Source organism: Paroedura picta, chromosome 1 (assembly GCF_049243985.1).
Source record: "Paroedura picta isolate Pp20150507F chromosome 1, Ppicta_v3.0, whole genome shotgun sequence".
Classification (NCBI taxonomy): domain Eukaryota; kingdom Metazoa; phylum Chordata; class Lepidosauria; order Squamata; family Gekkonidae; genus Paroedura; species Paroedura picta.
Window position 1 is genome coordinate 166,310,501 of NC_135369.1, and position 14,643 is coordinate 166,325,143.

The following is a 14,643-nucleotide window of genomic DNA, read 5'->3' on the forward strand; positions in this document are numbered from 1 at the left end:
GGGGGAGGAGAGAAGAGAGACGAAAAATGGTTTGTACACGGCACATAGCTTTAATTAACTTGCCTCGACCATTGGCCAGGATGTGAAAATATTCATGGAACCTTTTCCTTTGAGATTAATCCCCAGCGGTGTCATGGGAATAATGCTATTTGTACCGCACACTCTGGCGAGCTGACAAGCAGTTATTCCTAAGTCAAGTTGTATACAAGTGACCTCATTTCCTGATCTGGTGGCTCAGCACTCACATGCCAGAAAAATCCGTCATCACTTTGCCTTGCTTGACAAGCTTCTCTCCAGCTCTTATTCTGCAACAGCTGTTAGCGTTCATTTTTTTCAGTCAGACGAAATACCCAGAATGGATGAAAAAAATGCCGCCACCCCCCCCCCCTCTTCCACTACTGTTCCTCATAATGAGGGACATATTTCACAGCGCCTGCATGATATGGGAGTTGCTTCACTATGGTCCCACCTTCATGGGTGCCTGCAAAATCTGGTGGTAAACTTTCTGTGGAACTGTTCCTCACAATAACGATAACGATAACGACAACGACAACGACAACGACAACGACAACGACAACGACAACGACAACGACAACGACAACGGGTTTATTGTTCCTTCACAGGTCATGCAATGTCTGTTGTTTTTGCTATTATTATATTTGTTGTTATTAAGTATGATCACAATCAGATATATTGATTGGCATATTTTCTCTGAAATTGGAGGAATTGCAGATGTATCTCCATGGGATTCTCATTGCTCCAAGCAATGAGCTAAGTTGCTGTTTATTTTTTATTTATGTGTTTATTTGCTTACTGCCCAGAATGTCCAGGTGTTTCTTGAGACATCTAGGCACTGTTCCAAGGGCTCCAGTGACAGCTGGCATGATAGTAACCTTCGTCCCCCACAGGTGTTTGAACTCTGTTCATAGGTCTTGGTATTTGTGATCTTCTCTTGTTCTTTATTTTCTATTCTTCTGTCTCCCGGGATCACAATATCTAATACAAACCCCGTTTCTCATTGTTTTATATAATTGTGATATTAGGAGTGTTATGCTCCAGGTCCTTATTTGTTTGCAGTCTGAAGGCCTAAAGAATCTTTGTTTCATCATTCTCCATTATTTTGTCTTGTTTGTACTCCCATGAATTTCCGGCTGATCAAAATTCTTCAGTCATTTTAAGCAATTCTACTGCAGGCACTGCAGGTAATAATAATATTATTGCTGCTGCTGCTACTGTTATTCACTTCATTTATATGCTGTTATTCTCTCCAGTGGGGACCCACATTGGCTCACTTTATTTCCCCTCCATAATATCCTCACAACCCTATGTGGTAGGTTAGGCTGAGAGTTATGTGATTGACCCAAGGTCACACAGGGGACTTTGATGGCAGAATGGAGACCTGAACCTGGGTCTCGCAGAACTTTGACTGAGCGTGTAACCTCTACACTACAGTGGCTCTAAGGATGCTTATACATCATTGTATAAGTGGTAAATTAAATTTACCACTTGTATTCTGCCCTTCCCTATCGAATCAGGGTAGAAACAACAAGATTTCGTATAGTGTTAAAATACAGATAAGTTAATATAAAGAGGAATGCAATCTAATTATGACCTCCTCACAGGAAATTATACTAATAATACTAATAGACAAACTAAACCAAGAGGGCCATATGAAATTTCTGGAGAGTCTAGCATTTGTTGATGTTATTTTTGGACCTGAACCGTTGGACTGGCAGAACAGTTCCATCTTCCAGGCCCTGTGGAACGGATTAAAGTCCCACAGCACCCTGAACTCATTGGGTAGAGTGTCCCACCAGGCTAAGAAGGCCCTGGCCCTGACTGAGGACAGTTTTACTTCTTTGGGGCCAGGGGCCCTGAGCAATTTCTGATTGCTAGATATTAGTGCTCTGGGGGTCATAGTACAAGACTTGGCTACCCCAATGAGAGATGGCTTTCAGGTTTGTGTTGGATGCACACAGAGTTTCAGAATGAGGACAGAAGTTGAAACAGTGAGAATAACACCTACCCTTTGGTTTCTGGTTCGATTTTGGGTAATCTATCAATCTCTGGCTGCCTTATCAATCTCTGCTGAGCAAGGCTGGATCCCCACAGCAAGGTGAATGTGGCTGGCTGGTATGCCAGTTGCTGAAATACTTTAGTTCATATATAATGCCATACAATACTGACCCTATCCCTATGGTATTATTTGTAACTGGGATGCCTTGTGGGTCAAATGCAGAAAAACCACTTAGGCTCAATGTCAGTTGTGTTTTTCAGGGTCAAATCTTAGTCCAGTTCCTTAGTCTTTCTCTTCACTGTGCTAGTGAGGTGTAAAGAACAAGAATTTGAACTCTCCATCTTAAACCAACTCAGTTTCTAGGGTGAGAGAGCAATTTTCAGGCAGGTGAAACTCTGTCATATTTTGTTTTAATAAAACAGTTTTCTAGTCTCACCTGATCCCCGCTGTTTTTCCCTAGACTGTTCTGAGTTTTACCCAATATTACCTCAGGCTTATGCTCCCTCCCACATCTCTTTAGAGTTGAAGATGACTAAACATGATTCGAAACAAAAAATATACACAAGTTAAATTGACAAAAGGTACCATCGTACGCTGATAAAAAAAGCAAATCTCACAGGGTAGCTGATAGCATTTATTTTACAAAATTGACACCTGCATTTCATCCCTCCTAAGGACCACCAAGATGGCTAAGAAAATAAGATCTGTAATAAAATCACATCTTTAAAATTACTAAAACCAACCAAAACACATCATTAAAACAATTAAAATCAGAGCTTGTTATTGTTGTTATGTGCGAAGTCATGTCCGACCCATCGCGACCCCATGGACAATGATCCTCCAGGCCTTCCTGTCCTCTACCAAAATCAGAGCTAAATATACATAAAAGCAACAATTAAAACTTTGGGCAGGAAAGAATTATCACTGAAGAATGCCAAACAAAACAAAAGCCTTCACTAACAGGCAGAAGATGGCGAAAGAAAGAAAGAAAGAAAGAAAGAAAGAAAGAAAGAAAGAAAGAAAGAAAGAAAGAAAGAAAGAAAGAAAGAAAGAAAGATTGTTTGATTACTGTAATGACTGGGTAGATTCACAAAGGACCAGACAACCCTCTGGGTATGTTCATCTCCAAACCATGTAGGGCTGTAAAGGTCAAGATTAGTATTTTGAAGTTTGCCTAGAAATAGCTTGGGAGCCAGTATAGGTGGGCCAAAGCTGTAACAATATGGTCCCTACAACGCCGCTCAAGGGCAGCCCCGTGTAGATCGTATTACAGTAATCTAATCCCAAAGGTCACACACATACAGTGTCCACATCTTTTCTTTTCAGGAAAGGCAACAACTGGCTAACCAGCTGAAAGCTGGTAACAGGCCCTCTTGGTCACAGTTGCCACCTGCTTATCCGGCAATAGGCCCGGGCCCAAGAGAAACCCCAGACTACAGGCCTGATCCCACAAGGGGACCACAACCTATCTAGAACGCATGACACCTTAATTCCTGGGTCAGAACTTCCACTCACCAATAGCACTTCAGTCTTGACCGGTTTAAGCTTCAGTTTATCAGCCTGCATCCCGCCTAGGTTCAAGGTTTCTACCGCCTCCCTGGGATTGCAGGAAGCAAAAGATCTAGCGACATTTCATCTGCAGATTGGTATGCCATGCTGCAGACCAGGGGTAGTCAAACTGCGGCCCTCCAGATGTCCATGGACTACAATTCCCAGGAGCCCCCTGCCAGCATTCGCTGGCAGGGGGCTCCTGGGAATTGTAGTCCATGGACATCTGGAGGGCCGCAGTTTGACTACCCCTGCTGTAGACTGACATCTGGGTATCTTAAAGTACCTTAAAGATTTCTGTGATCTCATGGCACTGCACTACTGTATATAAATCCTTTACATTTATTTTCAAAGTAAACGTTGCTATGCGTTAAAATTCTGAGCCAAGCACACAGCCGTCTACAGATTGCACAAGGTAAAGCCGGATGGCATTCTTTAATTTCACATTTATTTTTGAACTTGCTACCCTGTGTCTTTCTTCCCCATTAACTGCAAAGCTCAAGTTCTCCCCAGAGGCTACTATTGAGAAGGAATTCTGAAAGACGTATTCCCAGTGCTACATTACTGTTATTGTTCCCCCCCTGTTAAGGGAGTTCCTCAGCTACCTCCTGTAATTTGGGGATTATTATTGCTACTAATTAGGCTGTGATATTATATTTCTGAAGTGGGGGAAAAAAAGTTAGTTAGATAATGCTACGCTGGGTAAATACAGCCCCCTCTGCTTTGGATGGAATATCAGCCGGTGGTCATTTAGGAATGTAGGGCCTAGATGAGCAGCTGGTATTTAAAATTCAACTCACTCATTAATATTAGGCAACAAACCAACTGGGATCTATAGGAGTTCCTGATTCAGTCGCCTTATGATGGGCACTTCAGTACTCCCTCCCCATAGAATTGCTGCCTTGATGAGTTTTTCCCTATAAAATTCCATCACAGGCATTTTCTTGCCTAAATGTTCCATCTTGATTTCCCAGGGTGTGTGTGTGTGTGTGTGTGTGTGTGTGTGTGTCGGGGGGGGGTTCCCCCTTATACCCAAACAACTTTGTTAACTCCCCTGTGCTATTCTGGTCTTTCCTCGTCATCCCCCCCCCCCCCATTTTTTCCTAAACTAGATTTCCCCATACTTTTTTTTCCCATTGCAGAATGAATTCACAAAATAGTATTTTGTTTGGAATCTGAATCCCCCCCACACACACACACACACATACACTTCATGGATTGCCACCCAGAAAGGGAGGGCTAAGGGTGGCAAACATTTTTAAAAATTGCCATTCAGCACTGAACCATTTCAGCGCTGGGGTGGGTGTGTGGGTGTGTGCCTGCACTGAAATAAACAGCCAGCCTCATTGGGAGGCCTGACACCAGCTCTGCTTATACAAGGCACTGACTCAATCTTCAAGGTGAACCTGGAGGGGGAAAAGAATTCTGCAACTCCGGTTCCTCCAAAACCAGCTCTTGAGATGTTTACCAGAACAATGTGGAAAGAGACTGATATACATATTAATCATGAGTCTCAGTGGGATAAGCGAAGGGGGAAGGGAGCGATATTCTGGTTACTTTGAATGACCTGGATCCCATCCCCATCCCTTGCTTTATACCAGATGTACTGAAGCCAATAGGGCTACTCTCGTGTAAGGGGAGTAGCCCATGTGTTCCTGGGGCAGGCTTGGGTGATGCTGACACCACCATCAAGTGACACTGCTAAACTCCAAAAGGGCCCAGGGAAGAGAACCGAAGTGAGGAGGGGGCTTTCATGAAACCTCTTCCCTGAGAAAAGGCACGGGCATGGGAGACCAGGGAAGGCATGTCCTGGAAGTGTGATGGTGTGTGCTGAGCAGGGAATGTCCTTTAATAGGGATTGTGCAGCCCTCGTGGAGGCGGCTGAAGTGCTTCAGTGCACGTGGAGATAAAAACCTAGGGGGAAAACACAGAAAACCAATCCTCATTGTGAATGTAAACATGAATAGACAGAACTATGGAGTAGGCGGGATTATAAGCAAGTAAGCAAGGAAGTAAGTAGTTTCCCTGGCTGTTTATCTTTCCCAAATGGAAATCTTCAAAACAGGAAGGCATTTTCCTCTGCCAGATGTCAAGCATTCCCTTCTGCAGTTTTGGATGGGTGATATAAAAAGGCCCCCTAGACAGATAGGCTATGCCCCTGTGGTTGAGGGGAGACTACACGGCAGTCTATGACAATATTAATAAAGACTTCTTCAGTGTGAACCGTTCACACTGATAGTGGGAACACTGGAACTGCCACAATACTCACAAAAACACAAAAGTCAGCTGCAGTAGCCTCTGTCCTTAGCACAAAGTCCTCAGCTAAACTCCTGAGTCAGGGCTTCTCCATACATTGGGCATTATAGTGTGAAGCAAAGCACTAGAATTAATCGCGATTCACTGGCACTCCTCACCTCTCGAGCTGTGTTGCATGTTTCTGGATGCTTTTCGCGCGTATTGTACTCCTCACTCATTTCCGGAAAAGTGAGAAGAGAGAGCAAGGTGCTTCAGGCTTGTTGCGCTTTGGCCTGCCTACCACTGTCAATCACTCTGGGCAACCAATCCCCTTCCGGCACTTCCAGCGATTGCCGATTTAAAAAATATATTCGTTTAAATGCCTATTCACATATTCATAGATGCACAGAGAATCTTGAGGGGGGGGGTTCTAGGCACACAATGAGAATCTTGCATTGGCGAGGCTGTGTTAAATTGTAACCTGTATGAAATGGGAACCTGATTATAAAGTGCTTCTGTGTATCTGCAGGCTCACCAAGGCACGGGCCCGCTTATTCGTTGCTCCAGGCTGTTCGCCTTTAAGAAAAGAAAAGAAAAAAGAAAGAAAGAAAAGAAAGAACTTCCCGTCCTGAGAAGAGGGGAGAGGGAGGCAGGTGCAAGGGCGGGACACTGGAGGTGGATGAAGCGCTTCTTTGCCTCCATACATTTCTTTTGCTGGTGGCCTCCTGGTTATCCATCATGTGATAGTGCTTTTTAGGTTACTGAATCCACTTTTGGGGATTCACCAACTCCCACTTTAAAATGGCAGATGTAGTGAGCAGTTTGCGGGCCAGACGTGGAGGTTGGCGGCATCATGTAGAGCAGCTGGAATATAGTGTCTTCTCGGGATAAGCATGATGCTACATTTATGGCGTGCAGAAAAGCCCTCATTATTTGCAGGGTATCCCCTCTCCTCTATGAGCCTCTTGTGGCGCAGAGTGGTAAGGCAGCCGTCTGAAAGCTTTGCCCATGAGGCTGGGAGTTCAATCCCAGCAGCCGGCTCAAGGTTGACTCAGCCTTCCATCCTTCCGAGGTCGGTAAAATGAGTACCCAGCTTGCTGGGGGGTAAACGGTAATGACTGGGGAAGGCACTGGCAAACCACCCCGTATTGAGTCTGCCAAGAAAACGCTAGAGGGCGTCACCCCAAGGGTCAGACATGACTCGGTGCTTGCACAGGGGATACCTTTACCTTTACCTTTACCTTTACCTATCCCCTCTCCAGTCCCCACCACTGCCCCTTTCAGTAGAACCACAACGGAGACAAACTAGATGAAATGGCTTACCTCTAGTGCTCTCCTTCACTTTTCAGGGGCACCTGTTCTAAGTTTTAAAATTGTATATTTTTGTGCCTCTGAAAATTATACTTTTAAAGGAGGTGTTTTGTTTTTTTTAAGTTGGATTTTAAGGAGCTACTCTTGATAGGATGTCTCTCCTATTTATGCACCCCCTTTCAAAGCACCTTTAAGGGTATATTACACAAATATTTTAAAAGTGCAAGAAATAAATGAATAGGCCAATCCAGAAACATTGAAACAAGAAGAGCCAAACAAAACAACAATCTCTTTTGTTCATTTTCCTGAGGGAGGCCGCTGCCATATTCAAGCAAAAAGTCTGTTGCGGAGCCCCTGGTGTTCGCTGACCATCTGCACCAGCCCATTATCTATGGAGTGAGATTGATTTTCCTCTTCTCTGTGTGTTCACTTATCCTAATACCCTGGGGTCTGCAATGGATGCTGTGGGTGGCTGGGGGGTGGGTGTGCTGCTGCAAGAAAGATTTGTAATTCATCCGAAAGAGAAGCTTCAGAACGAAGTATCTTTATGCCCATTGTAAAGCAGGCTGGGTTCCCCATCGATATATTGAATCTCATTATAGGACTTCTCTCGATAAATTAAGCTCTAAATTGCTCATTATTATTTCTCCATATCTACAACTTCCCGATAGCCAAGAGGAAGTGGGAACACAAATACTTACTATTTTTCCGTTCGGAAAGGAGCGCTTCCCACAATCTTAAGGGTGTGGACGGACATACCTAAAACAAGAGGCATCGTTCCACGCTGAAAGCTTCATAAGTTACATGTGCCTAATCCTGAGCAGGGATGACCTTGGGGGAAATTATTTTTTGCTATTTTACAGCACCAGCCGGATGTGTGCGGCTAAGGTTGGCTTAAGTACAATAGTGCAAAGCGGGAACACTTTTGCTGCATTTAAAGCATCGATCCCTGTTTTTGCAAAAGGGCTTCTGTGTACAGAGGCATCTCGGATCTTCAGCACAGTTAAAATAAAAATGGAAGGTGTGGTCGTAGAGCCATCAGCCTCCAGGTTGGGGCTGGAGAACTCTGGCTATTACAACTGACCTTCAGAAGACAGAGGTCAGTTTCCAAATGGAAAATGGAGGCTTTAGGAGTTAGACATTGGCAGATCTCTCCCCTCCCCACCAATCCCCAGGCTCTACCCCCAAGATTTCCAGGCATTTCCCAATCCAGACCTGGCAACCGAAGCACCCAACATTTTTTTTGACGTTTTCATTGTTTTACTAGACAGACCATCTGGTGCAGGACTGAAGCGCAATGCTTACCTGCTGATATCTCCCAGTGCCTTGTGAAAGTGGGAAAAGAGCACTGATAAAGCTGTTCTGACTGAGCAGTAATATCAGGGCTCTCTCAGCCTCATCTACCACACAGGGACCCATTATGCATGGCCGCCGTGCTGTTGGGGCAGGGCAGGATGCCCCACCGTTCCCTGTGTACGGGGCTGCCCCGGCGTAGCACGCGCAAATGTGCTTTGCACGAGGCCAGGAACCATGGGATGCTGCCGGGCAGGGTAAGTGGCAGTGGCCGGGGGGAAGTGGGGAGGGGCCAGGGAGAGTGGGCCCCCTCCACATGCTATGGTGGGGGCAGGGGGATGCCCCTGCCAGCTCCGAGGCTCAGCGGAGCCCGCAAGGGTGTGCAGTGTCCCTACAGGGACACCGTAGGCCGGGGCCAGGTGGGCCAAAAGGCCTGGCGTTGGCAATTATGCACAGCGCCAGCCCGCCCCAGCCCCTGCCGGCACCTGCAGTATCCAGGAAACCACGGAAGTTTCCATGCATTCTGGCCCGTGCATAATGGGTCAGGGTGTCTGTTGTGGGGAGAGGAAAGGGAAGGCGATTGTAAGCCATGTTGAGACTCCTGGTAAAGAAAAGCGGCATTTAAGAACCAACTCTTTTTCTTGTGTAGAGTGACTGTTTCAGTTTGATCGAATGCAGTGGCACTGCAGGGTTTCCCACAATTTGTTGTGATCCAACTTACAATCTGCCTAAATTCACAGAATTAGCATTTGTATTAGATAGGCGTCCCAGGGGTAGTCAAACTGCGGCCCTCCAGATGTCCATGGACTACAATTCCCAGGAGCCCCCTGCCAGCATTCGCTGGCAGGGGGCTCCTGGGAATTGTAGTCCATGGACATCTGGAGGGCCGCAGTTTGACTACCCCTGGCACCTCTGCTTAAAAACTTCCAAAGAAGGAGAACCCACCACCTCTTGAGGAACCTTGTTACACTGAAGAACTGCTCTAACTGTCAGGAACTTCTTCCAGATGTTTAGCTGAAAATTCTTTTGAATTAATTTCTACTACTCCAAGCTATAACTTTGCAACTTGGAGTGAAGAAGAATAGCTGTTTTTTTGTACCCTACGTTTCAATAACCAAAGACTTCCCTGAACAGCTTATAAGAATATTTCCCTCTCTCTCTCCAGAACAGATACCCTGTGAGGTAAGTGAGGCTAAGAGAGCTCTATGAGAACTGCATTGTGAGAACAGTTCTGAGGGAACTGTGACTAGTTCAAGGTCATCCAGTTGGCTGCAAGTGAATGAGTGAGGGAATCAAACCCAGGTCTTTTGATCAGTCTGCCATTCTTAGTCACTACACCACACCAGCTCACTTTACATGCTTTAACTCCAGCTATCTAGGGTAGAGTCTGCACACAATACATAATGCACTTTCAATGCACTTTAGAAGTAGATTGTCCTGTTCCGCATAGGAAAATCCAGCTGCCAAAGCACCTTGAAAGTGCATTATCCTATATGTGCAGACTCTGCCTAGTAGTCCTGAAAAATCCTGAATATTTTAGGGGGGGAGGGGCGTTAGCTCAGGCCTAAATAGCAAATATATATCTATATCTGCAAGTTCCTTGCACTGCCCCTGGGGGTGGGGGGACGGGGGAGACAATGGCAGCTGCCTCCACCCACTCCCAAAGCCCCACGGTTGCCTCCCCAGTGCTCTTTGGGCCTCTCACACATTGCACTAATGGCGGATCCCCGAAGGGAAGAGAATATGGCAAGGAGATCCTCCTTCAAGTTCCTTCTGCTGCCACCTTGCAGGGTACAGCCTCCAGGGGTTGTGGAGACAGAGGGAGCGATGGTCGCCACCTCCCCCCACTCCCAAACCCCCACAACTGCCTCTGCGCCACTCCGCGGGGCTCTCCCACGTCGGCCGTTCGGTGGTGGGAGTGGCCAGATCACTGCAACAAAGCCTATATGGCAAGGATATCCCCCTGCAGATTCCTTCCACTGCCACTTTAAGGGATCCAGTCTCTTGGGGTGGTGGGGATGGGGGGCCATGGCTGCCACCTCCCCCCTCCAACACCCCTGTGGCTGCCTCCCTGCCACCACACGCAGTTCTGGGGGGACCCAGAGAGGGAGGCGGGAATGGCCGCTTCCTTGCCCCCCCACGTTCTGTGGCCACCTGTGCCATCTTTGCGCCTCTGCTGTGTGTGTGTGTGTGGGGGGGCACCGCTAGCGCCTGTTGCATCTGGCATACATCTGGCTTATCTACTATATGTATATAGAATCATAGAGTTGGAAGGGGCCATGCAGGCCATCTAGTCCAACCCCCTGCTCAACGCAGGATCAGCCCTAAGCATCCTAAAGCATCCAAGAAAAGTGTGTATCCAGCCTTTGCTTGAAGACTGCCAGTGAGGGGGAGCTCACCACCTCCTTAGGCAGCCTATTCCACTGCTGAACTACTCTGACTGTGAAAATGGAGTCTTCCTGCCGCCACTGTTTTCCAGGGGGACACATGTCAATGCTGGAGAAGATCTGCCCCCTGAGGACACAGCAAGTTGCAGAGCATGCAGTTCTACAACAATGCACTGGCGGTAGCCTAGAGTGGTGCCACTAGTGAAGAATCGGCCTGAGGGGTACAGAATTCACACTGAATGTCTGTTAAATTAACATGGGTACTTTGTAATCATAGAATCATAGAATCGTAGAATCATAGAGTTGGAAGGGGCCATACAGGCCATCTAGTCCAACCCCCTGCTCAATGCAGGATTAGCCCTAAGCATCCTAAAGCATCCAAGAAAAGTGTGTATCCAACCTTTGCTTGAAGACTGCCAGTGAGGGGGAGCTCACCACCTCCTTAGGCAGCCTATTCCACTGCTGAACTACTCTGACTGTGAAAATTTTTTTCCTGATATCTAGCCTATCTAGCCTATATCGTCGTACTTGAAGTTTAAACCCATTACTGCGTGTCCTCTCCTCTGCAGCCAACAGAAACAGCATCCTGCCCTCCTCCAAGTGACAACCTTTCAAATACTTAAAGAGGGCTATCATGTCCCCTCTCAACCTCCTTTTCTCCAGGCTGAACATTCCCAAGTCCCTCAACCTATCTTCATAGGGCTTGGTCCCTTGGCCCCAGATCATCCTTGTCGCTCTCCTCTGTACCCTTTCAATTTTATCTACGTCCTTCTTGAAGTGAGGCCTCCACTGCATCACACTGCCTGCTCATGTTTAGTTTACAATCCACAAGTACCCCAATGTGTATACACACACACACACACACACACACACACATATCTCTGGCTGAATTAATTCCAAAAACTCCCAATATATGGTTAATAAACAAACAAATAAAGCCTCTATCTGAATGATGGATAACAGTTTTGAGGGAAAGCAGCAAAAATGGCTTAACCGTCCATCTGAACAAGGGGAAAAAAAAGATAATCTGTTACCTGCTTCCCTGAAAGAGCTCTCTTACAAATGGGATAATAACAAGTCTAAGCTGCTAACAAGTTCGTCATCTCCACCGTGGTTTTGCGAAGACATTTTAAATACATGTATAGATGTGCACAAAGACACCCCTCCCCCTCCCCCTTTTCCATCTTTTCTTCTTCCGCCTATAAAGCCAGAGGGGGAAAAAATATTATCCTAGCAGCAATCAAGTGACAGCAAGACAACTAATAGCAAGAATACATTAAAGCTGGCACCTCTCCACCAGAGACCCACACGATTTCTTCCTGCTGGGTGACCTAGCTCCACTAACCATCAAAGAGAATTAGTCTCAAGGGAATGGTTTGCTTATAGATTTATAAACGTTGACAATAATCCTAAATGGATGTTAGAGGAATTGACAAATCTCAGCATTTTTTCCTTCGATGGATGTCCGCCCGAGGGAACTGTGGAGGCCCAGACATTCATTAAGAAGCAACAGGTCACTGATAGCTGACAAAGAGACAGGTAAAAAAGGGACAAAAAGCAACACAAGCGGGAACCATTTGCTGTTGACACAAATTGTGAGGAAAAGTCAGCAAGGAGGATGTATGTGCTTTCAGCAGGCTCACCATAAAACATCACATCCAATAGAAAAGTAAATCCTGTGTATTTAGGACAGTGAAGGCTGGGTCACCTACTCACAAAGGTTGTTTGTTCTTGGGTTTGTTTGCTGTGGGAAGCCAGAGATTTCTTTCCAAATTCCCCCATGGCTTCTGTGCTCTTCTCAGGGTTTCCCCAGTCTTTCCCAAACCTGCTGCAATGTTTTGATAAAGATCACAGTAGCCTGGGGTGGAAAAGAAAGTCCAAATTTTCATGGTCCTATCCACCCTGGGGCCATCTTCTCAGCCCCAGTTTTCACAGCAGCCACTTGAGGGTTTTGGCAGGTTGTTTGTTTTTAAACCAGCAAGTGGTGGAAGATCTCTGCAGATGGCCTTCCCCCAGGACCTGGAAAGGCTGCAGGCAGCTGTTAGGGAACTCACTGGCAGGGGCAGCTCTTATATGGCAGGGATCTGCAGCCTCCAAGCCTCAGAGGGAAGTGGGAGGAGGAGGGGGTGGTCAGGGGTGGAGGGGTGGAAGGTGATTGGCTGGCTGCTGGACAGACAGGCAAGCCGGTTGGAGGAGGAGGCACTCAGGGGCGGGACAGCCTCCCTGAGTGGTTGTTAAGTGCTGAGTGGCTCTTAAGCCATGAGAGATGCTCCTCCTCCAAGCCCTTACCAGAAATATATTATGTGGAACGGATGACATAAAAACTATCAGTCCCTTAGATTGTCTGAATCCCCACACTGAGTTTCAAAACTGAAGGCCAGATTTTTTGTGTGTGCATAAAACAAGGTAACTTGTCCCATGTACTGTGAATGCTGCAAATGCTCCGTAACTTCTGTGCCAATTGCACAGCTGAGAACAGGGGTGAATGGGAAAATGGCGGCTTGGTTGAGAACTAACCCTGTTAGGAATTGCCTATAGCAGGAGCCTCCCCCTGGCAAGCTCCATTGCTTGCCACTGCTTGGAGCAGCAGTCCTCCTGCTGCCGCCAGGTTCGGCCTTGCACCTTTACCAAAGAGACAGACTCCAGGGAAGCTCCTGACCACCCAAGAATGTCATGCAAGCAGAAGACTAGAATGAAAGTTACCAAGCAAAATCTCAAAGGATTAGCCCTCCTGCTACCTTACAAATACGAATATCTGCCACATCTAAGGCAGGAAACAGAGAGGCCATGGGCAAATCAAATTCTCCAAGCTGCATTCCATTGGCAGGTGTGCAAACCTGTTAGAAAGGATAGGGATGAGACAGGCAGGAACAACAAACACATTGAGGGCACAAGAGAAGAATATACACGAGGTGCCTGTGAGGCACAGGCTACCTGCAAACCAGCAAGAAGCCAACAGTGCAATCCTAAACAGAATTACACCCTGCTAAGCCCATCAAAGTCAATAGGCTTACAATAGGTTTAAGGTTGCACTGTAAAAAAGACCTGGAAAGGGGGGGGGGGAAGGCATGTCAAGCTGGAATTGTTCTTCTTTGTAATCAAAACATGTAATAGCAGAAGGTACATAAAGTAGGGGGGGAAGCCTAACCTCTTCATGCACACACATACACAATTGCTATAAAGGACCAAATATTTCTTATTTTAAAATAATGTATTAAAACAAAACCCAAACACAGCTGAAGAGTCAGCCTTCAGTCATCTGTCCTAAGGTTTGCCCACAGAGGCTAGAAATGAGACTGCCCCATGTCTATCAATCAGTAACCAAGAAGCACTGGTATCTCCCTCTTACTGTTTCACAGAAGATCTAGCAAAGGTTGCAGGCCCTCTTAGAGAAGGAATGCAGAGATTTCCTGCTGATTATAAAAGGTGAGTGATGGAGAAGAGACTGCATTAGAAACGGTTACAGGAATCCAATACTGTTCTCTTTCCGGGTCCATCAAGAGTGACTTGACTATCTGAGCAGATAGCTTACTTCCTCCATCAGATAATTAGCAGAGGCTGTCATGACAAATCTCAGTGGTCTTCTTTCTGAAACATACTACAGCTCACAAAATGAATGCCATCTAATCTCGTTTCTCACCCGCTTCCTGTCTCTCTTCTAGATATAGATTTGCAATACTTCAAAAGTAACAGATCAAGCAGTGGGGCTACTTGGAAAATGACAAATACTTTTGGTGTAGTTTCCTAATGAATTTTGCTCCAGATTGGTTCAGGGGACATTTTCTAGGGATCCCAACCTCCAGGTGGGACCTAGAGACCCCTGGAATTACAGTTCCTCTCCAGACTAGATAG

At 46.3% G+C, this 14,643-nt stretch overlaps 1 long non-coding RNA gene across 1 annotated transcript in view; it reads left to right on the top strand.

Annotated features, from left to right (window-relative positions):
* The first annotated feature begins 319 nt into the window (after positions 1-319).
* Positions 320-14,643, top strand: part of LOC143824141 (uncharacterized) — a 29,656-nt gene continuing 15,332 nt past the window's right edge. Inside the window, exon 1 of the long non-coding RNA XR_013226709.1 lies at positions 320-623. This is a non-coding gene — a long non-coding RNA (uncharacterized LOC143824141). The remainder of the gene's footprint in view (positions 624-14,643) is intronic.